The sequence below is a fragment of the Camellia sinensis genome, chromosome 9 (assembly GCF_055761805.1).
Source record: "Camellia sinensis isolate YWXY chromosome 9, ASM5576180v1, whole genome shotgun sequence".
NCBI classification, from domain to species: Eukaryota; Viridiplantae; Streptophyta; class Magnoliopsida; order Ericales; family Theaceae; genus Camellia; species Camellia sinensis.
In genome coordinates, this window is record NC_138969.1 from 134311017 (window position 1) to 134330022 (window position 19006).

Below are 19006 nucleotides of genomic sequence, written 5' to 3' on the forward strand. Positions count from 1 at the left end.
GCAGGGTTGCTCTTCATCTTCATAGGTATAGGTCCATTGATAAGTTAGGCCGGGGCAGTCAACTCTTGCTATGGAGAGATCTTGAATAAATTGCTGAATAATGACTAACTAGTTATTTCTACTATCTCCGGCTAAGGTATAAATATAGGGTTTTAGGTCTTCCATTACTTGGCTTTTCTCACAAAAGGATCGAATGATAGAATGCTTGAAGAAATACATTCTAGCACTCAATTGGTCAAATTCCTCACTAGTGAGTTGTTTGATTTCTGGGCTAGGTAAGGAGGTAGGTGTTCTTTCTAGAGCTAATTTTTTAAGCTGGTTGGTTAGGGTTCGAACGGTTGCTCTCAATTGTTTTTCGTCGTCTCGGAGCTGGTCTAGCTCTTCACTGACCTTCTTGCCTTTATCAATAATTTTCTTGAAATTTCTGGAAAGGCCTTCACAATGTCTGCACATTTGGAGAGGATTCTGAGAATCTATCTGAGGATTAGAACTACTACTGCCTGTACTACTGCTTCCAATTGTCTGGCTAATAAAGTAACTGGTTCCTATTTGTCTTCGGGCATAGGTACTGGCTGACTCAAAATCATAAAATCTTTTAAACTAAGGTGTGGGAAAATATTTGGCAAAAGGTTCTACTTCTGTCCAATCATGGTAAATACCAGGCTTGGTTCCTTTAGCTACTACATAAAAAGAAAAACTTTTAGACAAGGGCTTGTTTTGGATTTTTGAAAAATATATACTGAGAGAGTTTAGGGCTGAAAGGCGCTTAGCTGGGTGGTTTTGACTGGTCCAAAGGTTATCTAAAAGACACTGTTGAACTGGGTCTAACTCAATCCCTGTTAAAGGTCTGAACTTGGTTCTGCCTTCATGAATGGGAAGAGAAAATCCCCCAAAGTTCATGGTCTTGCTGTTTTCCATTATATGCACAAAAATTAAACTGGTTATCTTCTTTTTCTAAATAAATTTTTCTACTTAACCAGTCTGTTAATCTATTATCACTTCCTTTAATATGCTCAAATTTTACTTTATATCCTTGTCCTACTATACAATCTAAAAATTTTGCCCATCTTGTAGTACTTAATTTACGCTCGTTTAGTTTGTTATGAAATCTAACTATGGCTTCACAATCTGTCCTTATTGTAAAAGGTTTGTGCAAAAATAATTTAAATTTATTTATTGCGTATACTACTCCTAGTATTTCAAAATCTAGGCTGGTCATAGTTGTATATTTTTCTTTAAATTTTCCAGAACTGTATTTACAAATGCGTTCTTTATTTTTACTGTCATATTTACTGGGTTTAGCTAATAATATTGTTCCCCATCCTAATTGACTTGCGTCTGTTTCTACAACTATGTATTCTGATTCTAAGGGAAGTTGTAGGTCTGGTAGATTTTTACAAATGTCCTTTATTTTTCTAACTAGAGCTATATCTTGCTGATTGAAATATTTTTGTCCTGTGGTTGTGGTTTTACTATAAAGGGGTCCTATTATTTTATTAAGGTTAGGAATATACATTCGTGCATAATTTAAAATTCCTAAAAAAGATTGAAGTTGTTTTGTTTCTTCATATTTATCTGGATAGTCTAAAATTTTCTTGACTATATGAGGTTGTAACCTAATTTTTCCATCTCCTAGCTCCATTCCTAAAAATTCTATGTAGGGTTTATTTAATACCATCTTTTTCTTGTTGATTATTATTCCATTATTTATGAATTCTTCCAATGTTATATACAAATGATCTCTGTGACTATTTTTATCTGGACTGAACACTAATATGTCATCTATATATACCAGTATAAAATTATATTTATTAAATATACTATCCATTTTATGTTGAAATATGGAAGGTGCATTTTTTAATCCAAAGGGCATAACTAGCCACTCATAATGTCCTTGAGGGCAATAGAAGGCTGTCCATGGTATGCTTTCCTTTTCCATTTTTATCTGCCAAAATCCTGACTTACAATCAAATTTGCTAAATATCTTTGCTGTCTGTATTCTATTTATGAGTTGGTCTTTATCTGGTATATTATATTTATCATCTTCTGTATTATCATTTAATCTTTTATAATTTATCACCATTCTAGCTTTTCCTCTTTTTATCTCTGCATGATTTCTAACCATAAATGCTGCGCTCCTGTGCGGGCTATTGCTGGGTCTAATTACTCCTAGATCTAGTACTCCCTCCGTCCCAAAATAATAGTCCCTTTTGGGGAATCCAACTTTTTTTGGTTGTACAATTATTGTATTTGAAAAAAGTTGATTTTCCAAAATTACCCTTTTGATAGTACATTTTTTGGGAATATCAATGTTATGATTGTACTTTTTATATTGTTTATTAATTTAAAAGAAGGGCAAAATAGGAAATTTACATTATTTTTGTACTTGATTTTTGAAGAGGGACTAATATTTTTGGACAATGAAAAATGGAATAAGAGACTAATATTTTGGGACGGAGGGAGTAATTCCTTAATCTGTGTTCTAAATTCTTCTATGTCTGTTGGTGTATGATCTATTTGTGCTGAAGTAATCCTATAATCTTTATTTTTTTATATCTAGACTAGCTAAGATTTTATTTCTTTACGAATTCTTTGTTATGCCTTTCGGAGTTACTAATGCACTTGCTGCGTTTATGGACCTTATGAATAGAATTTTCAAACCATTCTTCGATGAATTTGTAGTTGTTTTCATAGATGACATTTTGATTTATTCCTAAAGCACGGAAGAGCATGAACCTCATTTGAACATTGCCTTACAGACCTTAAGAGAACGGAAACTATATGCAAAACTAACGAAGTGTGAATTTTGGCTAGACAATGTAATGTTTTTGGGACATGTGATCAGTAAGGATGGCATTTCAGTTGACCCACAGAAGATTGAAGCAACAGTGAATTGGCCCAGATCATCTAATTATATTGAAGTCCGAAGTTTCTTAGGCTTAGCTGGATACTACAGAAGATTTGTGAAGGACTTCTCCAAAATTGCCCTACCGTTGACTCAGTTGACTCAAAAAGAGATATCATTTGACTAGACTGACCAGAGAGAATCAACTTTTCAAGAGTTAAAGACTCGACCTGTGACACCGATTCTTACCCTACCCTCAGGTACAAATGGATTTACCATATTTAGTGATGCTTCTTATAAGGGTTTGAGATGTGTATTGATGCAGAATGGTAAAGTTATTGCATATGCTTCTCGACAACTGAGATCGCATGAAAATAACTACCCGACCCATGACTTAAAAACTTGCCGCAATGGTATTTGCATTGAAAATGTGGCGTCACTACCTTTTTGGGGTAATGTGTGAAGTGTATACAGATTACAAGAGCTTGAAATATTTCTTCACACAGAAATAATTGAACATGAGGCAGCGGAGATGGTTAGAACTGATAAAAGATTATGACTTGGAAATTTTGTACCATTTGGGGAAAGCTAACACCGTTGCCGGTGCACTGAGTCAAAAATCAGTTGGAAATTTAGCTTGTTTACTCACCGGGCGGAAAGAATTGCTATGTGACCTTGAAAAATTTGAAATTGAGATTGTTTTACGTGAACAAGGTGGAACCTTAGCTGCTATTTTTGCTCAACCGACACTGATTGAGGAGATTAAAGAGAAACAGCAACATGATGATGATGAACGGGAGTCCAAACCGAGGCTGGACTTTAAATTTGAGAACAATGTGTTGAAATTCTAGGGAAGGTTGTGTGTACCGAATGATTCTGAATTGAAAAGACGAATTCTGCAAGAGGGTCACAATTCGAAACTGTCTATCCATCCAGGAAATACGAAAATGTACTAAGACTTGAAACTGAATTTCTGGTGGCCGGGAATGAAAAAAGAGATTGCTGACTTTGTATCGAAATGTCTTTATTGTCAACAAGTTAAAGCTGAACATCAACGACCCGCAGGCTTACTGCAACCCTTACCAATACCGGAGTGGAAATGAGAACATATCACTATGGATTTCATTGTTGGTTTACCTCGCTCCAGTAAAGGTATGGACTCAATTTGGGTTATTGTTGATAGATTGACTAAATCTGCTCACTTCTTACCTGTCAAAACAATTTACAATGCAGACAAATTGGCTATAATTTATATTGATGAGATTGTTAGATTGCATGGAGTGCTTGTGTCCATTGTTTCTGATAGGGACTCGAAGTTTACATCGAGATTTTGGCAAAGCCTACAGACAGCATTGGGTACTGAACTGAGACTGAGTAGTGCATACCATCCTCAGACAGATGGCCAGTCAGAAAGAACCATCCAGACTCTCGAAGATTTACTGCGAATATGTGTCCTTGATTTCCAAGGAAATTGGGAAAGCCACTTACCTTTAGCCGAATTTGCCTACAACAACAGCTTTCACTCAAGCATTGGTATGGCGCCTTTCGAGGCTTTGTATGGCTGAAAATGTCGATCTCCTATTTGCTGGGCAGAAGTTGGAGATGAGCCTTTGCTTGGCCTCGAAATTGTACATGAGACTACCGAAAAAGTGAAACTAATTCAACAGAAACTGAAAACTGCACAAAGCCGACAGAAAGTTATGCGGATGTCCGAAGGCGAGACAGGGAATATAAAGTAGGTGATCATGTTTTTGTTAAAGTAACACCAATGAAAGGCCAGACCCGTTTTGGGATTATGGGTAAGCTAGCTCTGAGATATGTCGGGCCGTATGAAATCATTGAAAAGATTAACCGGTGGCGTATCAAGTAGCGCTTCCTCCTAAAAAGGAGCATATGCATAATGTCTTCCATATTTCAATGTTGAGGGATTATCTTCGGGATCCCTTCCATGTGATCGAGCCTACCCGTATAGTGCTAAGTGATGACTATACTTATGAAGAATGGCCTATTCAGGTTGTAAACCGACGAATCAAGAAGTTGAGGAATAAAGAAATTCCGTTAGTGAAAGTGGACTGGCGAAACCATGGTGGTGTCTATGTCACTTGGGAAAGGGAAGACGATATGATGAAGAGATATCCTGAATTGTTTCCACTGAATCCGGTATTCTTTCAAAATGAAGGTAATTCAAGTTTGGAGGACCAAACTCTTTTAAGGAGGGAAGACTGTGACAACCCTCACATCTGATTAGTGCTAATCTACGATGAAGAGATATGCTGAATTTGCGAATTAAAGGTCTTATCGGCGACCGAACTGGAAATTGATTAGTGTTATATGATAGTTAGAATTTATGTGATTTTATGGTAGGTTTAATTAAAATTCGATTTGGAACGATTAAATTAGATTAAATAAAGTTAAATTACATTAGTTGCAATATTTACACAATTGTCACTTAGTGGCTTGATTCAAGACCATTCTTTTTCTACTTCACTCATGTTTGATATGCCATCCATTTCATCCTTGGAGACCAAACGTGAGAGAGAGAGAATTGGAAGGAAAGAATTGATTCAACAAAGTTTGGCTTGTAACTTAGGAGAAATTGAAGAGAGATTGTGTAATTGAAGCTTCAATACTTGTAATTCAAGACCTAAGGTAGAGAATTCATCATTTGGTTTATGTAGTTAAATTGTTTCTTGCATGGTTCATGGTAAATTAGTGATCTAAGTCAAGAATTAGTTTAAAATGTTGAATTGAGAGTTAATCCTTGCATGCATGTGCATATTCTTGAATTTTGGAGTTGTTTCATGAGAATTTCTACATGCAAGTTCATATTTTTGTTATGGTCCATGAATTCATCCTGATTTTGAGCTCAACATTGTATTTGATCTTGCTTTGAAACACTAGAGTTCATGAAAACTCATGCATGTATGATCTTGCAATCTTCTTCGTGCTTGCACTTAATTTTTGTATTCAATTGGCTTACCTTTGGGCTTGATTTTACAAATGATCTTCAAAAGCATGTTATACTATGAGTTTCCAAGAGTTTTCCAGAAAATTAGCCCAAGGGAATCGAATTTGAAGCTTTAAAAGTTGAATTTCATACTTGAGATTCAATTTGAAAATTTCAGATGTTGGACCCACGCTCGAGTGTAGGATTTCACGCTCGAGCGTGCACTCTGAGTCATGCACCTCCGCTCGAGCGTGAAAAGTCACGCTCGAGCGTGAAATACATATGCCCAGAAGTTCATGTGTTTTACAGTCCGCTCGAGCGAGAAAGTTCACGTTCGAGCGAGGACCTGAGTCTCACGCTCGGGCGGGGGTCGAGCGTCTGTTGAGCGTGAATTGCATGCATCCAGTACTTTTCACGAAGTTTGCAGTCCGCTTGAGCGTACGAAGTCACGCTCGAGCGGAGCTCCTTTGTCTGCATGTCCACTCGAGCGTAGAAAGCCACGCTCGAGCGTGGACCCCTGTTTCAGCAAATTTTGAGAAGTGTTTTAAAGTGCATCCTTGCATCCTCTTTCCATCCTAGGCCTTCTTAGGCCATGTTTAAGACATCTTAATGAGGATATTGATGTAGAACCACACCGAGTCAAGATAGGGACTAAGTTGTTGATTCTCGAGTGTGTAACTTAGTGTGTGTTCGCTCTATAACTGTGTAGGGTTGGCACCCGAGGTCGCCCACTAGCTGCTTATAGCCCAGTGCTCTGTGAGTAACAATGTTGTAAAGATATGTTTGATTTTGATTATCTTCTATATGATCAATTGTTTCGCTTACTGAAACGTTATTGTTTAATGAATAAATGTTGTCCGATTTGTAAACTGTGTTCGTGGCTTCCATAGCAATTTACTGTTATTGTACTGTTACTGCTACTGTCACAGAGATCTCTGTCGGTTCCCATGTTTGGAACCACTACTGTTTACTGTTATGATGGCCGTCAACTGACTGTTCGGTCTGTTAAGACCTACTGTACTGTTTTGCTATTGGATGTACCACATATGATTGCTATGGTTTCTAAATGATTGATATGACTGTTTAACTACTGAAAGGACATTCATTCTTAACCTCTTTACATAATTGTTATTCACTAGGCTTTAGCTCACTGTTTATATATATATATATATATATATATGTAGGTGTCCAAGCACCAGACCGGAGCTAGGAGCATCGGGTTAGCTCTTGTTTTGTCAAGCCAACCTTTGTGTCTCGCCTCGAGGTTTCAAGTCCGTTCAAGCTACGGCTGTTTTGGGGTGTTCGGATTCACCCTTCTGTTTCTGTTCTGTAATAGATGTTATAGACTCCTACTGTACAGTTATGGCATAGGGATTGAATCCCTAACTTGTATGTATGTATATCTGGTATGTAAATGTGTTTTGGTTACGAATGTGACTTATTCATAAAATTCTTTTTGCATTCAGATTGTCACAGCTCATTGGATATATTTTATTTACTGTTTTGGCTTCCACCAGCCCCCTTACTCTGTATTACTGGCATTACTGTTAAGCAAGCCTTCGGTAATCACGGATTACTGGCCGGTTACGGTGCTAAACCCATAGGGACGGGTTTGGGTCGTGACAGAGTGGTATTAGAGCGATATCAAACCACGAGTTATACCGCACACACGTGTCCAAATGAGTTATAGGATGTGCTAGAAAAGTAGTTAGGGAATTGCATGAGCATGAGAAAGTGTGTGTGGCCATGACATGAATATATGAGCTAATGTGCTAATGTGTTTAAGTATGTAGCTGCCTATGTTTACTATTACCATATTGCCTATAGTGAAGTGGACAATGCATGAAATGCTGATGAATCTGAATCATCTGAGACAAGGATGGCAATATTAGAAAGAACGGTTGAACTGTTGACTGAGGCCTTGAGGCTACAATAGAACCAATAGCTCCCACCTCCTCCAGTTCAACTAGAGCAAAATGTTAATGAGGATATAATTGCCTTGACACAGAAGTTCAGTAAAATGAAACCACCATCCTTTCAGGGAGGCCTTGAATCGTTAAAGGCCGAAGCATGGGTTCTGGAAACAAAGAAATTATTTGAAGTGTTTCCGTGTTCCGAAGCACACAAGGTATTGCTGGCTACCTTCACTTTACAAGAATAGTCCAGAAGATGGTGGATGCTTGTTCGTGACACCAATACTGCTTTGACTTGGGCCCAATTTAAAGAAGCCTTTTTTGAAAAATACTTTCCTCAGTGTGTCAGGGATCGCAAAGTGACTGAGTTTGAACAGTTGAAACAAGGTACTATGTCAGTGACAGAGTATGAATAAAGTTTACTGAACTCGCCAGATACGCGCCACACATGGTGGACACTGATTACAAAAAGGTCAGGAAGTTTGAAGGCGGCCTCAATGTAGAGATACTTGACAGAATCAATGTGCTGAAGTTACTGAAATATGTGGATGTTCTTGACCGGGCGATAATAGCTGAGTCGAACATCGAGGCATTCAAACAGACCGAAACACCAGCGACTGAATGACGTGGTAAGAGACGGGGTTTTAAGTTTAAGAAAGGTCGAAGTAGTCCATTGAACAAAAAGCAAAATACAGGGTCAACAACCAGTTCTAGCCAGGGAAACAATTCCATACCATCCTGCTTTGAATGTGGGAAAAGGCATAAGGGGGTTTGCTATAAAATCTCTGGTGCTTGTTATTGATGTGGCAAAGTGGGTCACATGGTTAAAGATTGCCCTTCCACTTCTCAAGGCAATAGTAAAGCTCCAGCTAGCGCAGCAGCATCAACTGTTGCACCGAAACCTAATCCCAAAGCTACTGGAAAGGAGCCTCTTAGGCAAGGCCGAGTGTTCGCACTTGTACCGGGAGATGTGCAAAATACCGAGACCGTTGTGTCAGGTATACTCTCAATCTGTACTCAAAATGCTTATGTTCTGATTGATTCGGGGTCTATACATTCATATGTCTCGCATGCTTTTTCACGAAAACTAAATAGACCACTAGAACCCATGAATTATTTGTTAGCTGTATCTTCACCTATTGGGGGATCCATGACTTGTGCTTTACATGTACCCTGTATGTGAAATTATTGTTGGGGATATGCATTTGTATATTGATTTACTGCCTTTGAATATCGATCATTTTGATGTGATATTGGGAATGGACTGGTTAAGAAAATATCATGCTACCATAGATTGTGTAACAAAACAAGTTGTTTTCCGTCCACCTGGATTGCCTGAATTTGTATTTAACGGAGTTGGTGTAGTGCCTCCCCCATTTCTGATTTCGTCTATGAAAGCTTTTAAACTAATTAAGAAGGGATGTAAAGGGTATCTATGTTGTATATTGACTGTACCTACTGATACTAAAGCTAATGTGGACAGTATTCCCATAGTCAGAGAATTCCCAGATGTTTTTTCAGATGATTTGCTAGGAGATTTGATTGACAGGGACATTGAGTTCACCATTGATGTGATTTCGGGTACACAACCAGTTTTCAAAGCTCCGTACAGAATGGCACCTACCGAACTGAAAGAATTGAAAATTCAGCCACAAGAACTGTTGGATAAGAAGTTCATCAGGCCTAGTACTTCGCCATGGGGCGCTCAGTTTTGTTTGTGAAAAAGAAAGACGGCTCATTGAGACTCTGTATTGACTACCGTGAACTGAACAAGGTAACAGTGAAAAACAAGTACCCATTACCTCGTATTGATTATTTATTTGACCAGTTACAGGGTGCCCAGGTTTTTTCAAAAATTGATCTTAGATCCGGATACCACCAATTGAAAGTTAAACCAGAGGACATTGAAAAGACTGCCTTTTGAACGAGGTATGGACATTACGAATTCCTTGTTATGCCTTTCGGAGTTACTAATGCACTTGCTGCATTTATGGACCTTATGAATAGAATTTTCAAACCATTCCTCAATGAATTTGTAGTTGTTTTCATAGATGACATTTTGATTTATTTCAAAAGCACGGAAGAGCATGAACATCATTTGAACATTGCCTTACAGACCTTAAGAGAACGGAAACTGTATGCAAAAATAACGAAGTGTTAATTTTGGCTAGACAATGTAATGTTTTTAGGACATGTGATCAGTAAGGATGGCATTTCAGTTGACCCACAGAAGATTGAAGCAGTAGTGAATTGGCCCAGACCGTCTAATGTTACTGAAGTCCGAAGTTTCTTAGGCTTAACCGGATACTACAGAAGATTTGTGAAGGACTTCTCCAAAATTGCCCTACCGTTGACTCAGTTGACTCAAAAAGGGATATCATTTGACTAGACTGACCAGAGAGAATCAGCTTTTCAAGAGTTAAAGACTCGACTTGTGACTGCACTGATTCTTACCCTACCCTCAGGTACGGATGGATTTACCATATTTAATGATGCTTCTTATAAGGGTTTGAGATGTGTATTGATGCAGAATGGTAAAGTTATTGCATATGCTTCCCGATAACTGAGATCACATGAAAAGAACTACCCGACCCATGACTTAGAACTTGCCGCAGTGGTATTTGTATTGAAAATGTGGCGTCACTACCTTTATGGGGCAATGTGTAAAGTGTATACAGATCACAAGAGCTTGAAATATTTCTTCACACAAAGAATTGAGCATGAGGCAGCAGAGATGGTTAGAACTGTTAAAAGATTACGACTTGCAAATTTTGTACCATTCGGGGAAAGTTAACACCGTTGCCGATGCACTGAGTCGGAAATCAGTTGGAAATTTAGCTTGTTTACTCACCGGGCGGAAAGAATTGCTATGTGACCTTGAAAAATTTGAAATTGAGATTGTTTTGCGTGAACAAGGTGGAACCTTAGCTGCTATTTCTGCTCAACCGGCACTGATTGAGGAGATTAAAGAGAAACAACAACATGATGACTTTTTAAAAAAGGTCATTGATGAACGGGAGTCCAAACCGAGGCCGGACTTTAAAAATGACTTTTTGGCTTTTTACGAAAAAATATGTAAAAAGTAGAGAAAAAAAGAGAATCTTTGACTTTATGTTATGGATTGTTGATTTTTTGACTTTTTTAATAATTTTTTGACTTTTTAGCTAAACCGGCCTGTTGCCAAATGAGGCCTGAGAATAATGTGTTGAAATTCCAGGGAAGGTTGTGTGTACCGAATGATTCTGAACTGAAGAGACGAATTCTGCAAGAAGGCCACAATTCGAAACTGTTTATCCGTCCAAGAAATACGAAAATGTACCAAGACTTGAAACTGAATTTCTGGTGGCCGGGAATGAAGAAAGAGATTGCTGACTTTGTATCGAAATGTTTTCATTGCCAAGAAGTTAAAGTTGAATATCAACGGCCCGCAGGCTTACTGCAACCCTTACTAATACCAGAGTAGAAATGGGAACATATCACTATGAATTTTATTGTTGGTTTACATCGCTCCAGTAAAGGTATGGACTCAATGTGGGTTATTGTTGATAGATTGACTAAATCTGCTCACTTCTTACCTGTCAAAATAATTTACAATGCGGACAAATTGGCTATAATTTATACTGAGGAGATTGTTAGATTACATGGAGTGCCTGTGTCCATTGTTTTTGATAGGGACTCGAAGTTTACATCGAGATTTTGGTAATGCCTACAGACAGCATTGGGTACTGAACTGAGACTGAGTAGTGCATACCATCCTCAGACAGATAGCCAGTCAGAAAGAACCATCTAGACTCTGGAAGATTTATTGCGAATGTGTGTCCTTGATTTTCAAGGAAATTGGGAAAGCCATTTACCTTTAGTCTAATTTGCCTACAACAATAGCTTTCACTCGAGCATTGGTATGGCGCCTTTCGAGGCTTACGGCAGAAAATGCCGATCTCCTATTTGCTGGGCAGAAGTTGGAGATGGGCCTTTGCTTGGCCTCGAAATTGTACATGAGACTACCGAAAAAATGAAACTGATTCAAGAGAGACTGAAAATCGCACAAAGCCGACAGAAAAGTTATGCGGATGTCCGAAGGCGAGATAGGGAATATAAAGTAGGTGATCATGTTTTTGTTAAAGTAACACCAATGAAAGGCCAGACCCGTTTTGGGATTAAGGGTAAGCTAGCGCCGAGATATGTCGGGCCATATGAAATCATTGAAAAGATTAATCTGGTAGCGTATCAAGTAGCGCTTCCTCCTGAAAAGGAGCATATGCATAATGTCTTCCATATTTTAATGTTGAGGGATTATCTTCGGGATCCCTTTCATGTGATCGAGCCTACCCGTGTAGTGCTAAGTGATGACTACACTTATGAAGAATGGCCTATTCAGGTTGTAAACCGACGAATTAAGAAGTTGAGGAATAAAGAAATTCCGTTAGTGAAAGTGGACTGGCGAAACCATGGTGGCGTCTATGCCACTTGGGAAAGGGAAGACGATATGATAAAGAGATATCCTGAATTGTTCCCATTGAATCCGGTATTCTTTCAAAATGAAGGTAATTCAAGTTTGGAGGACCAAACTCTTTTAAGGAGGGAAGACTGTGACAACCCTCACCTCTGATTAGTACTATTCTACGATTAAACATGATAAGTAACAGATTAGGATGAAATCCTAAATTGATTACATGAGTGTATTGTTTGTAATTGCATTTCTATCTGTTTGATTATAGAATGATCTGTTAATGTTTTAATTTTGAATTTGCAAATTGAAGGTCTTATCAGCGACCGAACTAGAAACTGATTAGTGTTATATGCTAGTTAGAATTTATGTAATTTTATGGCAGGTTTAATTAAAATTCGATTTGGAACGATTAAATTAGATTAAATAAAGTTAAATTACATTAGTTGGAATATTTACACAATTGCCACTTAGTGGCTTGATTCAAGACCATTCTTTTTCTACTTCACTGATGTTTGATATGCCATCCATCTCATCATGGAGAACAAACCTGTGAGAGAGAGAGAGAATTGGAAGGAAAGAATTGATTTAACAAAGTTTGGCTTGGAACTTAGGAGAAATTGAAGAGAGATTGTGTAATTGAAGCTTCAATACTTGGAATTCAAGACCTAAGGTAGAGAATTCATCCTTTGGTTTATGTAGTTAAATTGTTTCTTGCATGGTTCATCGTAAATTAGTGATCTAAGTCAAGAATTGATTTAAAATGTTGAATTGAGAGTTAATCCTTGCATGCATGTGCATATTCTTGAATTTTGGAGTTGTTTCATGAGAATTTCCACATGCAAGTTCATATTTTTGTTATGGTCTATGAATTCATCATGATTTTGAGCTCAACATTGCATTTGATCTTGTTTTGAAACACTAGAGTTCATGAGAACTCATGCATGTATGATCTTGCAATGTTCTTCGTGCTTACACTTACTTTTTGTGTTCAATTGGCTTACCTTTGGGCTTGATTTTACAAATGATCTTCAAAAGCATGTTATTCTATGAGTTTTCAAGAGTTTCCCAGAAAATTAGCCCAAGGGGATCGAATTTGAAGCTTTAAAAGTTGAATTTCATGTTTGAGGTTCAATCTAGAAATTCCAGATTTTGGACCCACGCTCGAGCGTGCACTCTGAGTCATGCACCTCCGCTCGAGTGTGGAAAGTCACACTCGAGCATGAAATGTATATGCCCAGAAGTTCATGTGTTTTACAGTTCGCTCGAGCGAGAAAGTTCACATTCGAGCGAGGACCTGAGTCTCACGCTCGAGCAGGGGTCGAGCGTCCATTGAGCGTGAATTGCATGCATCTAGTACTTTTCACGAAGTTTGCAGTCCGCTCGAGCGTACGAAGTCACGCTTGAGCGGAGCTCCTTTGTTTGCATGTCCACTCGAGCGTAGAAAGCCACGCTCGAGCGTGGACCCCTGTTTCAGCAAATTTTGAGAAGTGTTTTAAAGTGCATCCTTGCATCCTCTTTCCATCCTAGGCATTCTTAGGCTATGTTTAAGACATCTTAATGAGGATATTGATGTAGAACCACACCGAGTCAAGATAGGGACTAAGTTGTTGATTCCCGAGTGTGTAACTTAGTGTGTGTTCGTTCTATAACTGTGTAGGGTTGGCACCCGAGGACGCCCACTAGCTGCTTATAGCCCAGTGTTCTGTGAGTAATAATGTTATAAAGATATGTTCGATTATGATTATCTTCTGTATGATCAACTGTTCTGCTTACTGAAACGTTATTGTTTAATGAATGAATGTTGTCCGATTTGTAAACTGTATTCGTGGCATTCATAGCAATTTACTGTTACTGTGCAGTTACTACTACTGTCACAGAGATCTCTGTCGGTTCCCATGTTTGGAACCACTACTGTTTATTGTTATGATGGCCGTCAACTAATTGTTCGGTCTGTTAAGACCTACTGTACTGTTTTGCTATTGGATGTACCATATATGACTGCTATGGTTTCTAAATGATTGATATGATTGTTTAACTACTGAAAGGACATTCATTCTTAACCTCATTACATAACTGTTATTCATTGGGCTTTAACTCACTGTTTATATATATATATGTAGGTGTCCAGGCACCAGACCGGAGCTAGGAGCGTCGGGTTAGCTCTTGTTTTGTCAAGCCAACCTTTGTGCCTCGCCTCGAGGTTCCAAGTCAATTCAAGCTACGGCTGTTTTGGGGTGTTCGGATTCACCCTTATGTTTCTATTTTGTAGTAGATATTATAGACTCCTACTATACAGTTATGGCGTAGGGATTGATTCCCTAACTTGTATGTATGTATATCTGGTATGTAAATGTGTTTTGGTTACGAATGTGACTTGTTCATAAGAGTCTTTTTGCATTCAGACTGTCACAGCTCATTGGACATATTTTATTTACTATTTTGGCTTCCGCCAACCCCTTTACTCTGTATTACTGGCATTAATGTTAAGCAGGCCTTCAGTAATCACGGATTACTGGCCGGTTACGGTGCTAAACCCAATGGGGAGGGTTCGGGTTGTGATACCTAACAACCCAGTTGTAAGCTTATTAAGAGTTTGCTAACTCATCCTCTTCTTTTCACATTACAAGTACCAAGCACTTCAACCTTGAGATGAAAATGAAATAAACTAAGTGCTTGCAATCACGACGTATAGTGTACTTAGGCTCAATGAACTCAAGACTTGATATTTCTTCAAGTATTGAGTCGAGTTTCCACCGGGAGTGATTATGTTAAGTGGACTTGAGACCTATCCCCTTTGATGTTTTCCACACTAAATCCCTTGCAAGTCCCTTTGTTAAGCAGTCAACCAAGTTTTCACTTGACTTTACATAACTAATAGTAATCACACCTTCTGTGATTAACTGTCTGACACAGCCATGTCTCAGTCCTATATGCCTGGACTTTCCATTATAGACATGGCTATAGTCCCGTGATAGAGTTGCTTCACTATTACAATGCAAAGATATTGGTGGCATAGGTTTTGGCCATATCTTAATCTTTAACAAGAGATTCCTTAGCCACTTTGCCTCTTTGCTACAAGAAGCTAATGCTACAAACTCTGACGCCATGGTTGAGTCTGTTATGCATGTTTGCTTCTTATAATCCCAGGAGATAGCTCCTCCTCCAAGAGTAAAAATCCAACTACTCGTGGATGAGTGATCTTCACGGTCAGTTATCCAACTAGCATCCGTGAATCCTTCCAGCACTGCTAGATAGCCATTATAGACTATTCCATAGTCTATTGTTTTCCTCAAGTACCTAAGTACTCGGTTAATAGCATGCCAATGCACACTACTGGGATTATTAGTGTATCTACTAAGTTTTCCCACTGCAAAAGCAATATCAGGTCTAGTGCAAGTCATGGCATACATCAGGCTACCTATTACTCTTGAGTATTCTAGCTGATCAACATCTCTTCCAGTATTAGGATACAATTTCAAATTTGAATCAAAAGGTGTAGACATGGGTGTACAATTATATTGATTAAATTTCTTAAGAATTTTCTCAATATAGTGTGACTGGGTTAGAATCAAATTATTGTCCTCTCGTTTGATCTTAATAACGAAAATTACATTAGCCAAGCCCATGTCTTTCATACTAAAGCTAGACAATAAGAAATATTTAGTACTTTCAATGACATCATTGTCAGTACAAAAAATAAGCATGTTATCCACATACAGACATATGATTACACCTCTATTTCCAGTAAACTTACTGTAACCACACTTATCAGATTCATGTATCCTAAAGTCATTTGACACTATTACTTTGTCAAATTTCTCATGTCATTGTTTTGGAGCTTGTTTCAGTCCATATAGTGACTTCACGAGTTTACACACTTTGTGCTCTTGAGCCTGTACAACAAATCCTTCTGGTTGTTGTATGTAGATTTCCTCATCTAACTCTCCATTTAGGAAAGTGGTTTTAACATCCATTTGATGGATTTGAAGCTTATAGATTAAGGCTAAGGCAATCAACACTTGAATGGTGACGATTCTAGCCACCGAAGCATATGTATCAAAATAATCGATACCCTCCTTTTGAGTAAAACCCTTAGTAACTAATCTTGCTTTGAACTTGTCAATTGTGCCATCAACTTTCATTTTCCTTTTGAAAATCCATTTGCAACTAATGGGTTTGGATCCAAGTGGCAAATCAGCAAGTATCAAGGTATTGTTACCCATGATAGAATCCATCTCATCGTTTATTCCTTCTTTCCAGAATGTAACATCTTGAGACTTCATAGCTTCCTCAGAGGTTAATGGGTCTGAATCCATATTCAAAGAAATCATTATTTGCTTATAATAAGCTTTTCTAGTTCCTTCTACAAGGTAAACAATGAAATCAAGGCCAAATGACTTCTCAGTCCTAGCCCTCTTACTCCTCCTTAGTTCAATAAGCTCATTAGGTTCATTACACTCAATAGGTTCGTGTCGTTCACTTTCCTCTGTAGACATCAAAGGAGTTGATTCATTTTCTTAGGGTTGGTTTGGGGTGTCCTAAAAAAGTGTACTTTTTGTCTTTTTACGAAAAGATGTGCAGAAAAGTAGAGAGGTGATGCGATGAAAAAAAGATAAAAAGATAAAAAGATGGATTATATAGTCTATGCCAAACCAGGCCTTAATTAGAATCCAACATTGGAATGGTTGTGAAACGATTCTCATAAAATACCGCATCTTGTGATTCAATGATGGTATTTGTTTCCATTGAACCATTGGGCTCTACTACCAGAAACCTATATGCTTTGCTATGTATAGCATAGCCAAGGAATATGCATTCAATTCATTTTTCACATAATTTTTTCCTTTTAGATTCAGGCAATTTGACTATTGCTCTACAGCCCCATGTTTTCAAGTAACCAAGATTAGGTTTCTTGTTTTTCCAAAGTTCATAAGGAATAATATTTTTTCCCATAAGAGGAATTCTATTGAGTATGTGACAGGCAATGAGTAAGGCTTCACCCCCCAAAACCAGAACTTAAACTGGAGTAAGAAAGCATAGCATTAATCATTTTTGTTAATGTCCTATTCTTTCTTTCAGCTACTTCATTTTGTTGTGGTGTGTAGGGTGCAGACTTCTCATGAATAATACCAACATTTTCACAATATTCTGGAAAATGAAATTCACAGCCTCTATCAAACCTAAGTTTCTTTATTTTGACATTACTTTGATTTTCTACTTCTGTCTTAAAAATCTTGAATTTATCAAGTACCTCATCTTTTGAATGCAAAAGATAGATATGACAGTGCTGAGAAAAATCATCAATAAATGTTACAAAATATTTCTTACCACCTCTAGTGGGGGTACTATGCATGTCACATACATCACTATGCACAAGTCCAAGCAGAGACGTGGTTTTATCTATTTTAAGAAATGGAATGCGAGTAATTTTAGATTGTACACAAAATTTGCATTTTCCAAACATATCAATATTATACTTAGGAATTAAATCTAAATTAACCATATTATGCATTTTCCTAGTATTAACATGACCTAAACGAGCATGCCATAAAGAAAGAGAATCAATAATATAAGCAGAAATAGATGTATTATTAATAATGTTAAGTTTGAACATTTCTTGATACATGTAGCCCTTCCCAACAAAAATCCCATCCTTAGACAAGACAAATTTGTCCGACTTAAATACTAACTTGAAACCATGCTTATTAAGCAGGCTTCCAGATATAAGGTTTTTCCTGACATCAAGTACATGATAAACATCATTAAGAGTTAGTACTTTTCCAGATGTAAACTCTAGATCCACCGTCCCTTTGCCTTTGAGAGCAGCAGTTGAAGAGTTGCCCATGTAGAGAACTGTTCCATCACTCACTTGTTCATAAGTAGTGAAACGGCTTTTATCATTGCAGACGTGCCTTGTTGCTCCTGAGTCAATCCACTAGTCACCAGCATCTTCAAGCATGTTCACCTCGGATACAACAGCCACGAACTTGTTCTTTGTAACAACCCCAACGTTTGATTAACGTTAATCCATGATTATTTATGCCTAATTAGCAATTAAGGTGAATTCTGCATTAAGCTGCATGTGTGTGATGCATTGTTTGTGTCTATGTCTGTTAGGCCATAGAAAGATCTGTTCACGTTTTAGTTTCGGTTTGCGAATTGAAAGCCTTATTAGCGTCCGAATCAGAAATTGACTTGATTTATGTGCTAATTAGGATTTATAGAATTTTATGGTAGGTTTAATTAAAATTCGGTTCGGAACGATTAAATTTGATTAAAATAATGCCATATGTTATTTTTGATCAATTACTACCTAAGGCCATTTTGACCTCACTAAGTTGCCTTTTTCATTTCCTTTCTTCCTCAACTTGGTGCTCAACGTGAGAATGAGAGAGATTTGAGGGATTTGGGTCCTAGGTTCAAGAATTGATTTCACAAGAGGGAATTGGCTAGGAGATTAAAGATAATTTGAAGCTTTGGGTTAGGATCACATTTGAAATCAACCTAGGTAAGAGCTATACTCTTAAACTTTGTATTTAAGACATTAAGTAAATGAACTCATGTAAGGATTAAGCTAAGAATTGCTGAATTGAAGCTCAATACATACATGCATGTGTAATTCATGGCATTTGAGGTTGTCTTTCTAATGAATCCTTGCACGCATGTCATAATCCAAGCTTTGTTTTAGAAATTCTTCACGTTCCATGTCATATTGTCATAATTGATCATGTTTTTGGGTTGAACATTGCATTTGGTCATGTTATGGAAGACTTGAGTTCAAAGAATTGCATACAAGTCATGTACATGAATTAATTTCAAGTTTCAAGTTGAATGTTGTTCAATTGGCATAC

The 19006-nt window shown here is 37.7% G+C and overlaps 1 protein-coding gene across 4 annotated transcripts in view; it reads left to right on the forward strand.

The window, feature by feature from the left end:
• Positions 1–14523, forward strand: part of LOC145798767 (uncharacterized) — a 31861-nt gene extending 17338 nt beyond the window's left edge. For 3 of the 4 annotated variants that reach the window (XM_082887694.1, XM_082887696.1, XM_082887692.1), the window contains one exon: positions 6977–7242. The gene's annotated coding sequence lies outside the window, so the exon portion shown is untranslated. Of the gene's footprint in view, positions 1–6976; positions 7243–14275 lie in introns of those variants that run through there. The other variant, XM_082887697.1, reaches the window with a different exon arrangement.
• Positions 14524–19006: the final 4483 nt, after the last annotated feature.